A 24,055-nucleotide genomic window follows, 5' to 3' on the forward strand; every position below is an offset into this window, starting at 1 on the left:
AGTCTCTTAATTAGTGTCACTAGACTTGTTCCAAAGTATAATATAAAGGAAAGGAGGCTTTTTAACTGATGTCATTCACTTTGGGATCAAGTCCAAAGAGCAAACTGTAGTTTTCACCTCAAATGTATCCTTATTCGTATCTATCTCTTAGATAACATCAGGAAAAAGTATTGTGGTTGCAGTTTATTCTGCTTAAGCTATTATTGATTACAATAACTGGTGATTTACCAGAACTGTCTTAGCTTTTCTTGATACAGTCCAGGAAAAATATCAATTAAGGTGGCTAGCTAGTGTTACTTCAAAAAAATATTAATTATTCATTAACGGTAATACTGCAGAAAGTGGTCAAAAATAAGTGAATACTTCTGATTTGAATAATGAGAAACATATTCCTGAATTATTCTTAATTGTCACATTAAGAAGTGACATGTTTATGCAGAATTGCAACTATGGCATCAATACATCATAGTCTGAAACAAGAACTGAACAGGAGCTCTCAAGAGGTGGGGAGTAGAGGAGGTAGGTTGGAATATTTATTCCCCAGAAGGCAAGAAATAAATTGAGGATAAAAGCATCCTTCCTGTACAAGCGCACAGTTGTACCATAAATCTGAGAAAGTCTGTTATTATGTCTTACTAGTACTTATATGTTCTTAAAATTCAGATTAGATGATGTATTGAAGTTATCACAAGTTTCTATAGAGCAGTTCCATGATCTTATGAATGGATCATTGCAACATATAGAGGAATATATCCAGAATATATAGAAAGGGTTGGTTGTTCACAGGTGAGCACAAGAGAGGATGATGGAGCTGACAGGAGCCAGTCAAGTAGGTCCTAAGAATTGGTGTAAGCTCAATTTGAGAATAAAATTATTTCGGATAGTTTCAGTGTTTGGTATTTACCCATCATTTTTAAGACACAACCCAAATGGATATAAATTTGTCTCATTTAAATGTGTTTTATTTTTATAGTAATTGATTGCTACTGTAGAGGAATGAAGCTGGGTTAATTAACATTGAATATACAGCTGTGGGCTGGCTTCAGGGGCGGTGGGTTGGCTGACGTAGATAAGGTGCAGCTGTGGCTGGTTCCTGCTAAGTAGTTAAATAGCTCTAAGGGGTAGGGGAGCAGCCTGTGAAGAGAGATCTGGAGGAAGTAGAGGGAGGAAGGCAGGAGAGTGCCCTGGATGGAGGCGCAACAAAGAGAAGGATGTAGCAGAGGCAAGAAGCAGGGTGGACTGGCCTGAAGAGGATGAAGAAACTGCACGGACGGTAGATGAACCTTTGAAACCTTGTGGGGGGGTGGTGACTGTGCTGAGGCAAGGTGTGGGAACTACTTATTGAAGTTAACCTGGTATGGGATGGTAAAAGCCTTGTTACAGCTGGCTAGTTTTGAGAGTGTTGTGACATGCTATATCTAACAGTCTTTTTATAAGATATAATGACAACATATTCTAAATTAAACTGTGTTTATAAAGCTGTGAGATCATTCTCATCTCTCAAACATCATGACTGAAAGATGGTAAAAGCCTACATTTCACTCGTCTACAGTGATTCCAGTCAAAGAAATAAGTTCTTATGCATTTTGATAAGTGGGACAGTAAACGTGTATCTTCCATTTACACCTGACAAAGTCAGACTTCTACCAATAATAGTATTTAAAGTGTCTATAAGAAAACCAGTGGTGGGGATGCAAAGAAGTTTTGGTATTATGAAAGCATTCATTCACACTTCCTATCAGTTCCTCCTCAGTCTTCTAAATGTCAAAGCCAACTATTTCTAACCAATTTCATTGATGGCAGGACCTTTGCTGAAAGTACAGCTGACTTCATCTCAGTCCAAAAGACTGCTGAATTATGGCTGGAGACTAGAAAGGGAAACCTGGAGAAACATAAGCAAAATCACTTACTGTTGAGGGCATCTCTCACAGAGTAAGCAGTTCATGGTCAGTCCTGTCAAAAGTTATTGAACCTCAACTAAAATGAAATCATTAATCAGCAATGTCTTCATTTATTTTCCATTATCAAGAGCTTAAAGGATACTCTTCTATATGAACATTCTCCCTGAAGATCTCTTTCAGGCCTTTACACTGTTCCTGGATGTACAGCTGATGTGAAAGGTTTGGCAAGGTGCCATATTTCTGTTCAGGATACTGTAGATGAACAGTCAGTTCTCACACAGTATGTCAGATACATGCCAAATGCGAAACTTACCTGGCAGATATATGTATATATAAACATACTAGGCATATAGGACAGATCCAACATATCTTGATACTCCAGACAAATGAATATTCTTGCCTTGCCCATTTTATGCATGCAAATAGCCAGAGATTACAGCCAAATGGATATTTTCTTCAAGTTAAATCATGACAAAATTTCTGGCTTGAAGGAGGACATGGTCAGGGAGCTACTGTGTAGTATGTGCACATATATACATATTTGTATAGCGTAGCAAAAGGTGAAGCATAACTCTCTGGGTAGAGTCTCACATTTCACTGTCAGGAAGTTATTTAGAAACAAGGAGGAAATAACAGCTCAGTGTTATGGAAGAGAAATACTATAGTGTTGACTGTGCAGGATGACCAAATAAATACTAAAAATACATGGTATCAAAATATTGCAGAAATGAAAGCAGCAATAAGAAAATGATTTTTTGTCAAGTTTCATCTCATTCATTAGCAGATTTTTCCAATTTCAAGGTAATTACAGTTAAAAGGGATGTTAGTCCAACACAGAAATTATCCTTATACTTAAAAATCCTTGAATAGACTTTCAGCAAACAGATATATTAAAGACAAAAAAGAACAAAAAATAGCATAAAGAAATCATCTGTTATCAAAGGCAGCAAATCTTCACATCAGTAAAACAAAAGCTGAAATTAACAAATATCACATTATTCCATTTCATGGCTGTAAACACTACTCAGGAAAATTATCTGGAATGGTTCCCAAATACTAATGTGAAAATAAAATTCAGTATTCAAGGGAAAATATACAATGCAAAGGAAAAAAAAAATCTTTGAACACCTCAGTTAAAAACAATATCATTCACAATTTCAGCCTGGTTTGAATCCACCAGTTATTAACATCACTGTAATTTTACCTCAGGCTGGTAGGCCCAAAGTTGCTTAAGTTACAAGGACTGGAACAATCAGTGAGAGATATACAGATTACAAAATACTCCATTCAAGTTAGTTTAGGTATTTTGTCCATCGCTGGAGTATTAACTAGCACACAAATAAATACGTGTAGCAGTCTATAAATGGTGGCTGTAAAGTTCTCTGTGGCCTTCCCTGCATATCACACACCATTTATTGAAAAATACTGTCATTTAATTTTCATTCCATTCCAGTCAACCATGAGATGAATCAAATGAGACTGCTTTGACATAGCATTGAATAAAATTATAATATCCTGATGAGGTGGTCCTTCTTTCTTATCTATCCTATTTTAAATTATTACAATATCTTACAGCAAACATGCATGTTTGTCTCTGTTTGAGGAGTGCCATTTGGGAAAAGACCAGAGCAGAAACACAATTACAGCAAGTGTTTTTGGCCATCTGGTGAGAATAAGTCAAAGAAATTTCTACTGATTTATACCAATAAAGGTAAAAATCTATTAAAGCCTGCTTGTCTGAAGTTTAAAGAAAGTTCACAAGCTTTAAGCTGTTCATTACAAATGTCGCTCTAATACATAGCAATTAAAGTCAGGCAAGTCATGCTGATCTTTAGTTAACTTTCACTTTTTCAAACCATCAGTATTCACTGTTCTAGTTCTTAGTTTCCCTTTTGTTCATCTGAGAGTGTTTAATTGCACAAGTAATACTTATTGGTGGAATTAGGACTAATCTTGATATCCTAAGAATCTATCAAATATATACTAACACTCCCAGTGGAAAATAGTAAAAATGTCCACAGCCTTCATGAATAGATCACTTCAGAACATCATGCATTTGACTTCCCATTGCAACCACAGTTATTTAGAAACTTTTTATTTACCTCATATGTACCATTAACAAGCTTTGGGTGGATATATTGCTGCGGCTAAACTATAGACTACAGGCATTAATGCCTTTGAAGCTCAGGAAACACTATTTTTTAAATACAGAATCACTTTGAAGGAACCCTCTAAGCTTACAGTAACGTCTGTATTCAAAACTCTTTGATACTATGTCACTATCATATGAACAGTGTTTTCTGTCTTGTGAAAATCTGTTTTAGAAGAAATAAATGTCAGATTAAAACAAAACACTCAAATTTATAAGCATTTTCCAAACAGATCTCTGTGTGCGTGTTTCAAATGAAAAAAACATAATCTCATGCTGAAAAATCAATCAGAAATTTTTTGACAGTTTTGATATGTTTCTGAATACAAATGACTATTCCAAAAGAAAAGTAATTAATTTCATAGTCCTTTATATCTTTTCTAAACTACTAAAGTGGATGTAGTATATGCAACATTTGGTTTAAAAACATTTTCAAACAAAATTATTTTGACAACTTATTTCAAACCCTTTTGTAGTAAAATCTAAAGGAACCAGAGCAGTGAAATATTTCGTGTCATGGATCTCACAGGAAAAAACCTGACTTATAGAACTGAATATTTTATTTTTAATATAGTTGTCTTTGACAGGGCAGCAAAATTTCTGTGAGGTTCCCCCTCCCACTGCAGTCTGATTGAGTGTTTCCCTGATCTAGATAATAATAGTACAGTCTGCAAATAACCAAACATTAGATGAGGTAATAAATAATGAAAATAGTTTCCTCTTATATCATGGTCTTCATTGCTCTGATAACTAGTCATAGGGCAAGAGAGCAAAATTTAATATGTTCAAATACAATACAGCATATTATTTAAAAGCAAAAGATGCAGCTTATGTCTACAGGGTGAAAGATGCTTCCAAAATCCACAGTCAGAAAAGGATTTATAGGTCATTGTAGATAAACATGCCAAGGACTCAGTGCAAAGCTGTTCCAGCAAGAGCTAACTGAGTTATAGAAAGTATTGTGTCAGAGTAGGGAAAAAAAACCTTGAATCTGTACAAAGCACTACTAACAAGTCAATCAAAAAGCCAAGCACATTTCTTGTACCCATAATTCAAAGAAAGTTACAAATGCATTCTGAAGAACATCGCAGAAATGATCACTAGGCTTCAAAAAAAAGTCTTTAGGATGTGAGCTTAAAGGTCTGAGCATACAAGTGTACATTTGGCTTAGATCTGAGCTCAGGACTCTGGCCTTCTGAGCCTCTGATCCATCTCTGAATGGCCAACTGAAACATCATCAGGCCCTTTTTTCACTTGAACATAACTGAGAGCTGTACATGTACCTCTCCTTAAAGCAATGGCAGATTATACTAAATTGTTTGACTTTACACTCAAAGAAAGCAATGGCTTGACTCATGTTTCCTTTCTTCACTAAGCATGTTTTTTAAAAAAAGAAAGGAAAAGTTAAGGAGGAATGGAATACAATTTTCTGCTTTGCATTCAAAACAACCGTAGTATTTTCATTAAGAAAATAACTGTGAATAACTGTAGTGCTTCAGGGCAACATCTTTCCATCCAGGAAGAATTCTCCTTCCCATTTATCTTCCTCTCTCCTTAATTTTACTCTGTGAAGTATTGGTGATTGGCTATAGATGGAAAACTGAATGAGAAAACTGGTCAAGCTAGTACCAATAAATCTACATCTAGCCATCTAAGTCATACAGTCAGAATGAAACTGATCACCAGGTCCTTAACTTAGTTTGGCAAGAATCCATAAAGAGTAATTTTTTTACCTTCTAGTGTAACAGGGATCACAATCCACTAAGTAGGATTATCCCAGAGTAAGACTAATTAATTCCCAGGGGCAGAGGTAGCAACTGTCTCTATGCACACAACAGAAACCATTTTTCTGAAGACATGAATGTTTGGTTTTTACTAGTATTGTTAGGATCGTATTGGTAGCTGAGTGAATGGCCTGTGATTTAGGCAACATTCAGATGATTTAGATATCCTTCTGATCTTAAACATTGTGAAACTATTAATCTAGATGCTGCCTATACTTTTAGAGATATATTTTGGTTGTCCAGTCTAGAATATCTCTTTTCAAAGTGTAAAAAGTATGAGATTTCAAAATTATCTGTTTTCAAACATGTAAATCTTTCTTAGGCAATCTGCATTTACATTTCTGTTTAGCACCCCAGGCCATATTTGTTATTTAATCTGTCTAATGTCAGAAGGAAGCACAGTTCTATAAAGCCATGTGGTGATGAATAACGCTCCTAATGGAGTTATAAATTGAAACTAATTGGTTTACGTGATTGTTATTAAGTCCCATTTCAGCTGGTTAATGGAATTTTGTTTGGCAGGGGAACAGAGCTAATGTTATCAGATAATTTTCTTTTGAAAATAGCTTAAATTTCAGTCTTCCAGATCCACAGGTTCTAAGTAAGTCAGGGCCATTCCCCCTAAAAAAATCCTTACAATGTACCAACACAAGAAAATTACAGTGTTATCAATGAGGTGGCTTTAATATTTCAGGACATTTTTACACCCTATCACCATGTCTTATGTTGCTTCCAAAAATGGCCAAAACACTCCAATCAGTGAAACATCTCAGCAGAGGTTTTAATCCCATCTTACAATTGCTTGAATGGTTTCAAATGCCACATAATGAACAAATAAATTGACTTTCATGAAAACCAGATTTGGCAGGAATGCATGAGTGCCTAGTTAAATAAGCAGACTGGGACTTAGGGGTACTTCTACCCAATTTGTTGTTTTTCAAGTGTAATAGTTCCTAAATTAGTCTCAAAACATGGACTGGTTTGAAACTTGAAATCAATACCCACATGCGATTTGAAAGCTGATGGCTTGCCTGATCATATTAAGGTTCTGAGGATTTTTTTTTTTTAATTATCAGTATAATCCAATGATGCAAAAAAATGTTACCAAGTATAATATAATACAGCAATTTGTCTGCATCAGTTAGCGCTGCTTTCTTTGACTCTTGTAAGTTAGACTAAGAACGTCATGTTTAAGATTACATGTTAATCATGAAGATTAACAGTACTGAAATGGTTTTCTCCATTGATAAGCCTTAATGAGTTTATATTTCAGCACATTATAATGCCAACACCACTAGGGCATAGTTTACCAATCACAGATATTTAAAAAAAAAAAGAAAAAAAAATAGAAAAAAGAAAGACTATTTTGTTCCTATGAGCACAAGCAAAAATTAAAACTTGCACTAATAAAGTCTGGAATTCCTAGAAACAAATTTTTCCTAAATCAGCTAAATAGGCAGCATTTCGGGAACATGTATGCTTGTACTTGTATAAAAAGCAAGTGTTCAAAGATATGTGTGGTCCCTGCTAAAGGACAGCTGCATAAAACTATGTCCCCAAAGACAGACAGTTGTCCTTAATTATGGCAGCAGTGTAAAAGGAGAATGAAAGTTCTCAGACACTACATACTTAAAACAAGAACCCATTTATAGACCACATCAACATCTTGAAAGCAAATCTGGAGCCAATGAAGTTTTGTATTCTCTCTGTAGCTATTATCACCAAGGAACCTGGCCTTTGCATAGCACACCAGCTGTGGCTTATGAATGGCCTTCAAGGTAATCCCACTTTGAATGAATTACAGTAACAGAATATGGAGGTTACAAAGACAAGGGTAACTTTGGAATGACAGGTATCAGGGAGCTAATTATAACCACCACAACAAATGCAAATGCAAGGTAGTGATTTTACCCATGCATGCAACTGGGGAACACTAGCACTGAGGAGGGATAAGGGGAAGAAGGGCATGAAGGCAAATACTAGAATGGTGACAGGTACCAGTAAACTGTTGGCAAATACCACTGACCTTGGAAGAAACTACAATTTCTCCCACATTAATATATTAAAAAATTCAGCATCAACTCCAAATAACTCAGGGTTAACCCTCAACCACCCTATTACCAGAACAACCTTGTTTCATTGTTTTTCTACCTGTTTCTTTTTAAAGCCTGTTTGTCACTGAGCCTTTACCCATACCTCAGTATCATCTAGACCCTACAGCTTGGATTCCCACAGCCTAAAGTCTCCCAAATCATACAATTAGTATTTAAATGGCAGGTTTTAGGTTGTCCTGGTTTCAGCTGGCATAGAGTTAGTTTTCTTCTTGGTAGTTAGTACAGTGCTGTGTTTTGGATTTGGTGTGAGAACAAAGTTGATAGGACACTGATGTTATTAGTTGTTGCTAAGTCGTGTCTATACTAAGTTAAGGACTTTTGAGTTTCTCAGGCCCTGCCAGCAAGAGGGCTGGAGAGGCACAGAAAACTGTGAGGGACAGCTGACGCCGGCTGGCCAAAGGGACGTTCCATACCGTATGGCATCATGCTCGGGGGTAGAGCTGGGGAAGGAGGAGGAAGGGGGCACGTTGGGCGTGATGGCGTTTGCCTTCCCCAGTCACGGTTACCCGTGCTGGAGCCCTGCCCTCCTGGGGGTGGATGGACCTGCCTGCCAGTGGGAAGAGGGGAATGAATCCCCTGGTTTGCTTTGGTTGTGTGCATGGCTTTTGCTTTACCTGTTACTGTCTTTATCTCAAACCATGAGTTCAGTCACTTTTACTCTTCCAGTTTTCTCCCCCATCCCACTGAGAAAAGGGAGCAAGTGGCTGCGTGGGGCCTGGTTGCCAGCCAGGGTTAACCCATGACATAGGCCTTAAGAGGCTCCTAGTCATTATAAAACACTGCCCATAGGGATTTACGTGTAAGTTAGGAACAATGCCTGAAGTTCGATTCTTTTGAATGATGAAGCTGAAGCTGTTAAGAGACACCACTCTGAGAATCAGTATTTTTAAGACATCCTAATGCACCTTGCCTCAGAAAAACTTTACAGGAGAATTCATCCTGAAAACTAGGGAACCATCTGAGCAGTCATTTTCATAATGGACATAATTCCTAATTATTTTATTAGATTTTGCATATCTCTTTTTAAACTTCTCTGAATGTTCTTTGAGAAACACCTGTCAGACAGGTAGAAATTAAAATACAACCTAATACATTAGAAAATAGTTCATTACCTGGTATTATTTTAGAAAGTAAAAGAGGTGCTCTCACACAAGAAATTATTTCAGTTGCTTTCCCCATTCAAGACACAATAAAAAAACAGTTTCAAAACAAAGTAGTAAAAAACAATCATCAAAGACATACTTCAGGTCCATTGAAAAGTTGCCTTTTAATTTTTTTGTTACTTTCAAAAGTGAATCATAAATTATTTTTTTGTTTTTAAATCAAATAATCAAAAATTATTGAAATTATATTGTTATGAAAATATTTTTTCAAGAAAATTGAATAAAAAGTAAGAATGATACTTAAAGAGCTAATTTAATCAGTAATGTGATTTCAAATGGACGCTTTTTTCAACAGAAACAGCTCTTTTTTGAGCGGGCTAAAAATCTGTCATTTTCATAATAGATGTGCTTTTCTCAGGCATTTATAAAATTCATTTTTAATTTACAATTTATAGTCCTTTAGCTTGAATCTCTTAACAGTAAGAACTAATAGTTCAAGAAATCTCATCACATTATCATACCTTATCAGAAAATTGGAAAGTAATCCATTTAAAAATTATTTGCACACTGTATGCTTTTACTTGATTTTCTCAATTTAAAACTGTAATTTTGATGCCTATTATTTGATCAGTTGTTATAGTTTAAAAAATAGACAGGCTTTTGGATTTAGAGTACCTAATTAAAAGAGCATAAGCCTAAGAGTTTATCTATACGCCTGCTGGTCCCATAAAAGGTTTTGTCTACCTACACTCTGCACTTTGTAATATTTTTAGACCACCAAATGCTATGGTCAAAGTCCAAGAATCACCAATGATAGAATTTTGATTCTTGTTAAAACATAGTTTCATGTAGCAAAGGTTTGTTGGGGTTTTTTTGCCAATTTCTATAGTAGTTTTTTGAGTCTACCTACTTTTGAATATCTGTATATCCCAGAAAATGTAAAGGTTTATTCACTGTTTGACTGGTTCTTCCAAGTCAGAAGACTGGTTGGCAGAATAGGGATTCCTCTAGCCAGACTTCTGATTTCCCAAAATGCCAAGTGCCTTTTGTAACCTGCTGAAGAGTAAACCATCAGCCTTTAGAGACAGTCCATATGATCCCCAAATTCTTAGTCTGCCTATTCTCCTTATAATATCTTCCCCTAAGGGGACGATTCTACTCTAAAAATTCTAGGCAGAAATATGTTGATTTTCATGTGGTCACTTTCCAACACCACTTACTTTGACTATTCATTTTCAAATCCACATTGAGAAAATATATATTCGTTGTAATTATTCAGGAAACAGCTCAAAATTTTTGGAACCAGTCTCAGTTAGGCAATACAGTTGGAAAAGAAAGTTTCAAAGAAGTTTAATTAAAAAGCTCAATAGTTCATTGAATAACATTGACAATCAAATACTTTGAAAAACAACTGTGATCCCTTCACCAATATTTGTAGAAAAGAGATGAATTCATAACACAATGTAGTCAAACTGAATAACCATTAACCAGAATCCATTTGATCCATTATTGATTGTGCTTTTCTTGCATAGAGCAATCTGAATTGCTTAATCATCTCAAAACTCTTAGTGAAAGGCTGTGCATGTGACTTGAAATACTTATTACTCCTTCATTGCCAATGAAGATAAACACGTGAACTTAATATTGGAAACAATTTGTTTGAGAGCAAATGTGGTATCATTTGACTGTCTCATTGCCCTCTCACATCATACCTTGTATTGTGACTTCTCAGATGACAACATGACTTTATACAGAAAAAGCACATATTAGAAAGAAATAAGGAACATTAATCTCCTGAGCTAATTTATTCTTAAAGAAAGGCATCTTTTACAAAACACTGATTCCAGACAAATTCAAAGGAAAACAGTACCAAAGCCTAATTAAAAAGTCTGTTCTGCTGTCTGCCTGATTGTCACCTCTGCATCTGCCAAAGACCAATCAGCAAGGAGGCAGACACAGATTACAAAAGAAGGAATTGAAGAAAATATAACTAGAACTGGGTGTTGGGTTTGGTTTTTTTTTTTCCTCTGTGTGTGTTAATGATGTGCACAAGCTGCAATGAGGGAAGAAGAAAAGAGAAATTCACATTGGTTCATTATGAAACTAGTCAGAAAGGCTACAGATTTTTTTTGCAGTTACTCAACTCATGTTTAACCTGTTTATCCTTTTTTTTTTTTTTTTTTCCCCCTCAGATCTCTTTCATTTCTTTTATTGTAAATAATTTCTGGATTTTTTTACAATGTCCACTGTAACTCTGATCATCCACATCCTTCATAACTCCCTTAGTGTCGTGGTTTAACCCTGGCTGGTAATTAAATACTACAGAATCACTCACTCACTCCCCCTTCACCCAGAGGGATGGGGAAGAGAGTTGGAAAGGAATGTAAAACTCAAGGATTGAGATAAGAACAATTTAATAATTGAAACAGAATAACAATGAAATAATAATAATAATAACAATGATGAAAACGGTTATAATGAAAAGGGGAAGGGAAATAACATCCAGAGAGAAGAGAAGAAAGGGACTCGTGGTGCACAACGCAACTGCTCACCACCCACTGACCGATGCCCAGCTAGTCCCCAAGCAACGACATGTCTGCCCCAGCCAATCCCCCAGGTTTGTATCGGAGGCATGCTATCTCCTATGGAATATTTCTTTGGCTAGTTCAGGTCAGCTGTCCTGGCTGTGTCCCCTCCTAATTCCTTGTGCCCCTCCAGCCTTTTTGCTAGCAAGGCCTGAGGAACTGCAAAGTCTCACACCAAAGCCAAAACACAGCATTGTGCTAGATCTTAAGGAGAGAATTAAGTCCATCCCAGCTCTAAAACCAGGACACTTAGGACTGAGTACAACTTCACAGTCTGCAGGGTGGGATCAAAATTCATGTTGGGAAAACCAGCAAAGGATATGCATGAGGTAAAGACAAAAGAGTCAGAAAAGAAACACAGCTCACAGGGGAAGGGAGACTATTAAAAAGGTTGGCCATTTGTTTGGAAGAGGGAAGAGACAGGAAAGGAAAGGGAAACCAGTAATTTCCACTAGGTCTTTAAAAGTAATCTTCTGATTTTCTGCCTGATGTCTCATTAAAAAAACAAAAATATCAAACAAAAACAAAAATACAAACCCCAAACCTGAAGATGGGTTAGAGAGAGCTGTGACATTTTTTATAGTATCTCTTGGATTCCACAGATACAGATTTGTACTATCAAGTCCCAAGTAACTTTAGTTCCTGTTAAGACACTGATTGTTCCTGGAAGTTCAGCTACCACAGCTCTTTCAGCCAGAAGCTTGCTCATTTGTGTTGAGTGACACATCTGCACCTCATTCTTTATGTTATAAACTACCCATGTCTTGGTTACCATTTAACTAACTTGTTGTAATGTGTTTTACATGCAGTTACCTCTTGCTGTCATCTGGAAGCTGCAAGCCATATTTCCCACCATGTCCATTTAACAAATTTACCTGTTCTGCACTGGATGCCACTCATTTTTCTAGATGCAGTTCAGAGTGCAGATTTTGAATTTCACAGACACAGTAATTCTGAAATTTGTTTATGTGGGAGACAGTGTATCTTTTCGCGTGATTCTGCACTCTGTGTTGGAGAAGGCCAAAAGAAGAAATTCCATTTAGTGTCCTCAGCTCTGGAACTTGCTTCTGGTCCAGATCTTTTGATTTGTTGAACCTGGCAAAAATGCAGCACAGTTGACTTAACTTTTTGGGTGGACTTGTGTAAGGATGAGTCTGTAAAATGCAGGGATTTTAGTATTGTAGTAATGACTGTCCTTGAGCACAGCGCAACATTTTGTTTAATGACTCAACAGTAATATAAAATTTGGTTTTATTGTTAATATTTTGTACCCAATTATTTTAAAGCAATGTAATTGTTGAATTTTTGATATAAATTGAAATAAACAGAATAAAATATTTTCAAATATGTTTGTTTCTTCCTTTCATAAGAAACAGAAAGTTCTTATAGTATTTGTCCTTCCTCTCTTCCTTGGCTCCTGTGTTGAAGGATATTTTGTATTTTATCTCTGTGCTTCTGGATTTTTACTGTTTTTCTAGTATGGATGTCATAATCAACTCATTTGTCATTTATATTCATTAAAACTATTAAACTTACATGAGAAAAAGTTGTGTTAGGCTACTACATTAAAAAAAAAAAAAAAAAAAAAAGTGGTTTATGCCCTGCATTTCTTTCTGTTTATAAGCAGACACAGAGCAAGACAAAAGCAAAATAAGTGTGAATTAGAAAAGCGGGAATGCACAGCTCCTGGGTGTTGTTTTAATTTCCATTTATTGTGTGCAATGCTTTGGAAGGACAGCCTCCCATTGCTGAGAACTCAGCCACCATCCATTGCCATTTCCTCCTGTCTCGCTCAGCTCTCAGCCAGCTCTGATTCCCTTCTGGTCTCCTCTCTGCGCTCCTCCCAGAGGTGAACTCGGGTTTCAGCTGTGATGCAAGGAGGCTGACAGTGGGTAAACCAGGCATCTCCAAGTGCCTGCAAATCTCCAGCTGCTCCCATTTGCCCTGCCTCATTTTGCTCCTTGGGGCAGAGCTGTGACTCTAGGAGACATCAAAACTTGTGTGTCCCACAGGTGGAAAACAGAGGTTATTGGGTTGTATTGCATGACCCATAAAAGTTCCAAAGGGGGGAACAACAGGTTATCCTAAGCCTCCATAAACTCACCCTCCTGCTGCTTCTGCCCCAGCCACCCCCAAAGTGTCTGGCTGACCCATGACACATGTCCTTTGTGTGCTACCAGAGCAGCCACATGGCTGCCAGAGGACCAGGGACACCTGCCAGGTGCAGTCCAGCACCAAACCCAGGCTGCAGCAGAATGGGCAGCAGCCCAGATGCCCAGGTGGGCACCCAGGGCCCACAGCAGCCCCTGCTGTCCCCAGCCCACTTCTCCCCATGCATAGGGCTGCTGGCAGCTGGAGGCTTTCTTGATGGATTCTCAGGTCAGTGGGGATGTGGCTGAATTGTCACTAAACAGCCAGATATGAACTCACATCAACAGATTTCAGCTGTGGTACAGAAACTTGAACAAACAGGCGAACATGGAGCTTGGAAAGGAATGAAAGTCACCGCTACCTGGGCAATGAAAACGTGCTAGGCTGTAGGTCTAAGCTGTGTTATCTATGCATTTATTTCCAATAAGTCCATCACCACAAGACATGGAAGTTGTCTAAAACATTAGTTAAAGGCATAAATAACTCAAATATTGTAGTACTGCTTGGATCACCCTATTTTAATTGTTCCTCCTGTTTTTCCCTCAGAGAATTTTTATATTTGTATAGAATTAGTGAAACAGAATGTTTCACAGTACTCATCTGTCTCATTTTCCTCCACATTTTTCTGCCAAATTACTGGGAGTGCCTGACTTCTGGCTAGAAAGTACTCTGATCTCCTGGGTAAGAAACCATACAGCTACATAAGATGTGTATAAATAGTTTACATCTTTAATCTGCCTTGCACGGACAGCTTGATGTTACCAATGCTATTGTTAGTCATGTGTCCCCATAAATGGAACCAGCTAGTGACACTTTGACCCTAAGAAGATTGACATTACTGTCTTTTGCTAATGTGCCAGAATGATATTTAATGTAGCAGGGAGTCAAACAGATTAGGATTGCATATTTAGGAAAAACTGGCTCAGGCTGACTCAGTACTGAAAAGTGCAGGATCAGTTTGGGTATTTAAGAATGTGTGGGAAATAGGGTGATTTTTGGAACAAGGCAGGAAACTTCATGGAATGACTGACATGTCAGCAGGAAGAACATTGCCAGTGCCACACCCATGGCTCTTTTAAGGTATTTAAAATATACTCTAACTTCCCCTTTCTTTAACACTCAACAAGAATAACTAAGGGACAGTTTCCTGCAGTCTTCATAACCCTGAAGGGCATGAATGTCCTCCAGTAAATTCACTACACTGCACCAATGCCATCAGCCTCTAGAAAGCGAAAGAGTCAGGGATAGTTAATGGATCAGACAGTCCATGATCCCAAATTACAAGTGCAACTTAAACTTTAAAATATGATGAATGAACAGTCGCAGATTAAGCACAGTGGTGACTTGCCTGTTCCCATATTTCCCTGCTGTCGTGATTTTACATGTTACACCATGGCAGCCATGCAAATCAATTACAACTGGAAATGACAACTCTTCCAGTAATGCATATCACCATTGTTTAAAAGATGCAAAAAGCATTCCACAAGTAACATAAAATCTCTTGCTTCATCACGGTAGTCTCCACAAAGAAAGTTAAAAAAGCATTTCTACTATGCATATAATTAAACCCATGAGAACCAAACATGAGCACTCACAATACAGCATTTTGAAATGATAACTATACCGTGCGAGTCACATGGTCGTTTACATGGTACATACAGAAATAACATTGAAGAACAAAACAGTGGGACACAAGACCTTGTACTAATATGAGACATGAAATACTCATTTTAATGTGGAATAGAATAATTTTCAGGTAACTGGGGATGGAATAATAGCAGTTGCAAATATAAATCTCATTCTGTTCATAAATATGCACACAAGCCTCAGATGTACAGTATTTTGAATTAGGGTCTTTGTAAAGAATGAACAGATGATCACCTACCTTGTTGGATTTCTGAATGCATAAAAAAACCCACCAGGCATAGTCTACATTTTATCCAGTAACCAGACATGATCTACTTCATGGCTGGTTTTCAATTCTTTTACACATAAAGTAATGAATAAAGCTGTACAATATTTTCTTTATGACATTTGTCTTGCAAAATGTATCATGTGATGTTCTATGGTTTGCAGAGTTTTTGAATTTCATTACAATTTTCTTAGTATTGGACTAGGGGAATTGGCAAATTTCAGTTGTCAAGATATTTTTGCCCCCAAACAGTGATTATTTTGGCTCAAAATTAGATGCATTTTTATTTGAAAATTAATCTGAATTCTCAGGAAATAAGAGGGCTATTTTAGCTTTAAACTGTTATAACACTTAAGGAAAACATCAGGATAAAAAAATAGATGCACTTCTAAATCACACAAAAGGACAAAAAATCCTCAAATTAAACAATTTTGTACTTAATTTCTGTATTTTGTGTATTCCCAGTAGTCAAAGCTTATATAAATTTGTCTGATAAGCAACCTTCCCCTGACATTGCATAACACGACACACTCTCATCTTCAAAGGAGGCCTTGTCTGCATTGTTTCCCTATTCTAAAGCCAGATAGTTGAAAGAGGGTTACAATTTTTCAGTGACAGGGTTAGAATATATAATTTACAATTTGCCTTTCCACTCCCACAGAAGAATGTCATGTCTGCAGTGAACCCCTGGCATATATAAATACTTTAAATAAATATACTTCTCTCCTTTTGGCATTTCTTCAAGCTACGGTTTCCAGCCTAGATATCCAATATAAGCCGTGATGATTAAATAAATATATTGTGTCTCATCAGTGGTTTTCACCATGTGTTCTCAGAGGCACTTTCTGCTTATGATGACTGTTTATCAAACTCTCAGATCCAGAATCCAAAAGGTCAAGTAGTCAAAACTATACTCCTCCATCTGCACAATAAACATAAGGATTTTATCTGCTGACACTTCAGGTGCCCCACAGCTCTATTTCTCTTTTACCTATCCCAAAATAACAACTTTTTCTTTTTCTTGTGTAAACTATCTGTGCCTGAGAATAAACAAACAAAAATGTTGCACTGACTCTTCCCCAAAGCATAGTTGCAAGAGTGTCGAGGGCCACAAATCTGTCTTCCTATGTTTCACAGACTGTTATCCCTTACTTGCCTCTATTCAGAATCAGATTTTAGGGAGACAAAAGCCATTTTTAGCCTTTGGAAGATTAGAAAAGTATATTTCTCAGGCAAAACCAGGATAAATCAATGTGCCATTAATTGCCATGGCTACTCTAGTGCTAGAGGATTGATTAGGTGAGAGATGCCTTCTAGGATCATCTGGGAAAGCTACTTTCAAGGCTGTAGAAGAAGGTAAAAAATTCCAGCCTTGGAAAAAAGCTTTTTGTGAATGTCAACTGCACAGAAACAATCTTACAATACTCAGTAAGAGGGCAAATGTAGAATGCTCACTGCTGCTGACTATAAGAAAAGACCTGTGTTTAAGGCACTGCTGCTCATATAGTGTCTTTGGTGTAGCTCAAATTTCTCTTTTTTCTGATGTCCTACATGTTATTTTATAATACCTCATAATCATTTTCTGTGGTTGCTTTGTGATAAATAAAGACTAGGTTTGCAAAGTGAATGGTCTGAAAGGCTTTTCTAAGTAAGTATCTGTACAGAAGCTAGTTAGAATTACAGCTCCTAAACAGGAGAACTTCCTTAAAAAAAACCAAAAAAACCACACAAAACAGAAAAAACTAAAGAGGTTGAAATTCCAAGTGACTTCTCTAAACAGGGAGAAACTGTAACCATGGAGGGGAAAAAAAACCAGGCTGAGCCTGCTGTAGCATACAGGAGAGAATATGTAACTGTATAAGGAAAGTTTAAATTACAAGTTTTCACAAAGACTGAAACAACGCCCAGAATCTTGCCCATATTGAACCTTCTATCACACCACTAACATCGGTTATTCCATCATTTCCAGGTTCTGCTGCAGAACAAACTCTGGGATCATGCTTTGTTTTGCAAAGTACTTCCCCTTTTCTGGACAGATTGAATCACAACCAATGAATCCTGTTAGGGCTTGCTTGATGGTATTGTTTTATATACTTAGAAACCTTTAACACCTTCTCTTCTTGTTGTTTAGAGTCCAGAGCTGTGGATAGATAATGACAAAATATATCAAATAATTTGAAAGTCCTCCTCAGGTTAATAGCCTTTATCCCTGCTACTCATTCTGCTCTTGGGGAAGTATGATTTTCTCACTACCCCAAAATAAACAGAGCATATTGTCTTGAGTCTGTAAATATATTGTGGTATGTGTGACTTGAAAGGTATCTGCAGAGACAGTCACAAACAAACAAGAAATCAACACTAGCTTAACTAGGAAACTCCCTGATTTGCGGGTAAAAACCTATAGAAAGCACAAGAACTATCATATTAGGTCACAACGAAGACGCATACAGCCTAGTATCCTTTCTCTAATAGTGGCCAGGAGCAAATGATTAGCAAAAATTTATTAGAAACAGGAAATAAAACCGTTCCCCAAGACTGTTGCTGGACCTCCAGGTAATCATGCATTTAAGAACTTTCTGAGTTGGAGTTTGCATCTAGACCATGGTATTTTAATATCCCCACTACACTTTTCTACCTTTTTTTCTCTACCATTTTCTTGAGTTAATTTGTATTTTGCCCTTCATAGCATCTCATAGCAACAGATTCTTCAATTTTAATGACTGTTTATTCCCATTCCTTCATGTGCCCTACATCAGTTGTACCCAGATTAGTTCCTGAAGAGTGTACCAAATAAGGCACTGTGCTAGCTTTAAAAAGCCTACCTTAGTTTCCAGAAGCAGTTTATGTGGCAGCAAAAAGCTATAAGCTAGCTTCCCACTGTCTTGTTCTTACTAATTTTCATTCCTTCTAGTTTTCCCTTGTTATTCATCTTTTAATAAAATAATTATTAAAAAATAAAAAGTCCTGATTTTATAATAATATCCGCACATCATAATTCCAGGTTGGAAAGATGTCCCATTCCCCCTGATTTTACACAGCCCTTTATATTTTTATTCAGGGTCTGTTTCTTGGGTTTAATGGGTAAAATCTCTTTATTCAACCAGCATTTTGTGGACAACCTAAATCTCAAAGCATGAGATTAGTGAATATTTCTTGTAAATCCATTAATATCCAGAGATCATGTTTCTTTTCAAAATATTTGTGAGAACTGAGTAATTTCCACAGCAAATTATGCAAATGTGCTGTACAAACTCTCCAGCACAGCTCAGCCACCACAAATCCTGACCTTCCAATGCTCCTGCTGTTCCTGCTCTGGGTTTCTCTTCATCAGGCTGCCAATCATATGTTACAATGCCAAGTTCTGCAGTGCGGGTAAGTGTCCACTAGAAGCCAAGATAATATCAATGAGCTTATTTACACAAGAGGACTAAACCCAGATACAAAGACTCATATGCAGAAAGAAAAAGCTTCTGGATTGAATTTATCCAAAAGTAGCTAAGCTTAATGCAAGAAGTGCTAGATAAAACCTGCAGTCATGTTATGCAAATGTTAGACTGGGTAGATTGTTGGGTCAGAGGAGACCATTAGAATGATGAAATGTGCTAACTTCTTCAGCTTCTTACCAGCTGCAATTAAGAAAAAAACAAACAAAACTATTACATTTTAATTTCATCTGTCAGTAAATCATGTCTGCATAGGTTGTTCTCCATATAAGATTCATACCATAGCACTTGAGATCAAGTTGTCCATTAAATGCCAAATATGCATCTTCAGAATTGTTGTATTTTAAAAAATCTGTAATTTTTTGTATGGATGGATGAATTTGTGCTCTCCTGGGTGGATATCCAGAGGTATTGTAGTAGTTCAATGAAAACAATAACAGCTGTGCAGAAGAAAAATACTATACTGTGATAACCAGTATTAATTTGCCCTGGAAAGCTTAGTCAGATCTACCATTCTGAGATAAAAAATGGGAATTTATGTTGATTTCCTTTGGCTAGATGACAGGAAGACATCAATTTATTACAGTGTTGAGTTTAGATTTGTTAAAGAACAATTGTAAAAAGATCTATAGGGACCCTCAAAGTCTAGATTTTATGCTATTGACTTCTTTCCAGAAGAGGCCAAAGAGGGAATCAGTGAAAACTCTTAACAAGTTTTCCATTCCTTGTAAGGGAATGCTCTTCCCTTTTTAAGAATTTTTTCAGAGAAATGCTTTGTCTCTTTACTTATATACTTCCTACTTACTTCATCCTAATAGATGTTAATCTGCTGATTTTCTTTTCCTGGCTTCACAGATATTTTAGGAGTAGGGTTCTTTTGCAATGGAAAGTTCTGCTCTCAATATATTTGTAGATCACTGAGAGTGAAGGACTTCACACTCTTCAACGTCTTCTTAGCTACTTCATAGGAACCTGGATTATATTACTTTATTATTTATATATTACTTTATTATTTCTCTATTACTTTTGAATACTATAGCATATAAAGTAAAAGACATACTGAAAGGATATTTGGGCCTTAGAGCAGTAATAGAATCTAGTGTAAGGTTCTCTTCACAGTGCATGTAGAAAGCTAAGCAGTTCAGAAGAAGGAACTAAAATAGCAAGAAAGCAGGAGGGCAACCTGCTGTTAAGCAATAGAGAAGTGCTGAGGGGTCAGGTGTGTCTTAAATCCACTTTTCTATGGGATTTAGATGACATGCTCAGGGTTGTAGGGAAATACTTTTGTGCTCTAACCCCACATTCATAATATTGCCTGCTCCACTACACAGGTATAATAGCACCAATGAAGGTGTCCACCAAATGGGCTCAAACTGACTACAGAAGAGCAATGTAGCTGAATAAAAGATTCACTGCCCCCCTAAAATATCCCTGATCTAGCTTTCCTACCTCTACTGGTTGTGGAAATTTCCCCAGTTCCTCCCAATTTCACCCAGCTTTCATCACACCACAGATTAAAAATTATGTATAAATTCATTAGCATTCTGCTGCTGGCACAATAGTGGATGTTGCTGCAAAGTAATGAGACTAAAATAAGTTATCATCCTTGGAATGGAACAATTGTTTTTACTTACTTTCCAGAGCTGCTTGCTCTGGCTGGCTCTTGTTGCTATTTATTCCCCTTTCTTCTTGAAGGACTAAGACTAATGTCTGTTACATCCTTACAAGTATTGCTTTAATCACATCTGTGGGTAAATGTGAATACAAAATACTTTCCTACTGGAGCTCTTCCATTCTGATACAACTTATCAAATTAATTGCATCAGAAACAACACAACTAGGAGACTCCTTGCAGGTATCCTACTAGATTGACAAAGACCCTGGAACTGAAGGAAGCCTGTAACTAGTCCTTCAGTAAAATTCCTTAATTCCATTCTAGCCACATACTCTAAGCTGAAGGCTACATAAAGGAGGATTCTTATCCTTCCCTCTCAACTCACAGATTTTGAATTCCCTTCTGCACTGAACCCAAACTTAAAAAAAAACCCCAAACACATGAGAATTGCATGCCATTCATGAGAACATGAATACCCTTTTCTTCAGGGAAACACTGAACAGAGTTTTGAACCTTTAAGACAACAAAAGGAGACATGAGCTGGAACTTTCTCACCTGTATAACTGCTGAATCTAACAGCATGTGAAAGCTATAGGCTTGGACTAAAATGAGGAAACAGTAAACAGCTCGCCTGCCGCAATGAACCTCAGAAGAAGCGGCTGGACAAGGGATCGGGAGCAGAACCAGAGCAATTGGGGATAAACACTGGGCTGCTTGCTTCTGACAACTGGGGTGTTTGGAAACTTTAAAAAAAAAGACACATAAAGATACAATTTTTAGACTGTGTTTCTTGACTAATATATTGAACTTCAGTGCAAGTCCCAGTTTAGCCACCTGCCTTCTTTTCAAACCTTTAAGATCCTTAGATCTCATCCAAAAATCTTCCTTCTGTTGTGCTTTGATCATTACAAGCTCCTTAGAAGCAGAGCATTTATGTTAATAGGAAGAAAATTGTCCATTTCATCACACCTTCTTTGCAGCTTTCAGATGACATGTTACAACAAGCTGAGGACCAATTTCATTGCTAAAAAAAAATCCCTACAGATAATAATCTCATTCTTCTCTCACCCATTTTTGTGAACTGCCTAGAGGAAGTGGCAGTATTCTGTAAAACACAACACAGTGCTGGCAACAGCTATTACCAGCTCAGTCTCTACCGTTGGATAAATTATCAGCTGTGTATTGTGTTCGTCTGCTTTGTGTCAGAGTGCTTGGAAATAGGAAGCAGGTTACCTTTGCATCACTTTCATAAACAGCAGTTTCATATAAAGTGAAGTAGATTCTGTTCTGAGTAATGTAATAGCTTGCAGAGGAGGAAACTTAAAAGCAAGTGCAAGAGGGATCCATTACTATCATGTAAAACAAATTAATGATTTAATTGCAACATGGAATGGGTTGTTTTTTTTCTGTTTAAGAAAAGGGAAGATACAGATGGTGATTACTCCTAGTGAGTTCACTTTCAGATTGGGCTTCCTGCATTTAGCAACTAACTGGAAGAATACTTTTTATCATATGCTCCAGCTAGACAGATAAACACCTCCACAGTTCAAAACTATCAAGAATATTAACAAACCAGTACACTTTGAGACTGAGCAGCTGTTCTGTACTTTAATGCTGCTGAAATTTAAAGAAGGCAATAGCTCTCATTAAAAATGTCATGCAGTTTTCAAGAATGATAGCTGTTCTGCTTGGCTTTTCTTTACTTATGTTTGACATTTTGAAACAGTTATAATTGACATTATAACTGACTACCTGTCAGAATCAAATTTCATTTAGCTGCTAAACATTATCCCTATTGATAGTATTGTCCGTCACTGACTAGCATTACCTTAAGTGTTTGTACTGCCTTACAATCTTTCATAATTAGCAATGCCCAAATCGCCAGAGTTTGGGATTTGCTCACATTTGGAAGACCAAAAACCTCATCACTTGAGAAACTTTCCTAAAGCTGTTACACCTTTTAGTCTTTCAAAATGTGTCAGGTATTGCAGGTTAGACCATCCATTGTGCAATCCAGGGTATAGGAAAAAGTAGGTTTACACGTATACTAATCTGTGACTTTGTTTCTGAGACAAATTCCAGCACAGGAATCTCAGCTTACTTCCCTGTCCTCACTACAGACCTTCAGCCCCTTTTGGCAGCACACAGTGCTCCCACTCCTTGGGGGATTTGTTGGGCTTTTCCAATTCAACATCATCGACCCTGGCCAGACAGAGAACCCAGGCTGTGACACAGGGAAGGCCTGTGACACATGCTGAAAATTAGCCTGAGTTAGACCAAAGTCAAACCTTTTAGTCATCAGCCTCTCCCTCTACTCCTCAGGTGGCTCTGAGGATAGACAACAGGTAGGAAATAAGACTCTTCATTTTCCCAGGAAAGTCCACAGCCGCAGTACACACACATAACACCCTGACCGCTATTATTGACCTCTCCTTACCATTCACCCCAGGTCTCAGAGGCTTTTTCCTTGTCCCAAAATCACCCAAACCCAAGGATGCTAAAGAATGATCCTTCTAGCATCTGAGTATGATGGACACAAAATGTTTCTTCCCCAGGGGATCAAATCACAAGGCAAACATCAGCCTCCTACTGCTTTATTTCTGGCAAGAGCACTCACAGTCATCAAGAAAGGGTGCTCCAGAGGTCATTGGCCTCAAAAATGTTAAATTTGAGATTGCTGAGAAAATAAGAACTATGTGAGTAGCTGTGATAACCTGTGAGAGAAATCCTTCGGCGTGTCCACCCTTCCTTTAGAAAGAGCAGATGTTTCTTGCATTCTGTTCTCCTCTAGATCTCACTCACTTTCTAGCCGCTAGTTTGCTATTGCTTCTCTCTTTGCAGGTATCTTTCCATGGGGAGAGACACTGGGTAGGCAGTAGAGCCAGTGCCCCTATCAAGCTGTTGGGCATATTTCTGAAAACACTGCAAGTAAAGGTTCAGTCACTCCTGCTATCGAAGCATAGAAAGCAAGATGTAGTCAGCACAAGATGCTTGCCTGATCTTCCTGTTTCACACTGGATCAACATCACTGCCCCACCTCTTCCTTAAAAACTTACTTTCAGTGGGCTAAGATATATGTAAAAGCTTGACTAGCCTATGAGTGGATGTGTTCACAGCAGAGACCAAAGATGTAATGGCAAGACAAAGGTAACAAAGCATTCTTACAAGAAAGAAGGTATTGGGGGGTTGTCCATGTCCATCCTAAAACTATGCCTTACTGACAACCTAGGCTGCAGTGAATTGTGTTTCTTCTGTGCAAGAGCAAAGGCGGAACAGTGGCTGGTCCAGCTTGCAGGAG

Source organism: Falco rusticolus, chromosome 1 (genome assembly GCF_015220075.1).
Source record: "Falco rusticolus isolate bFalRus1 chromosome 1, bFalRus1.pri, whole genome shotgun sequence".
Lineage (NCBI taxonomy): Eukaryota > Metazoa > Chordata > Aves > Falconiformes > Falconidae > Falco > Falco rusticolus.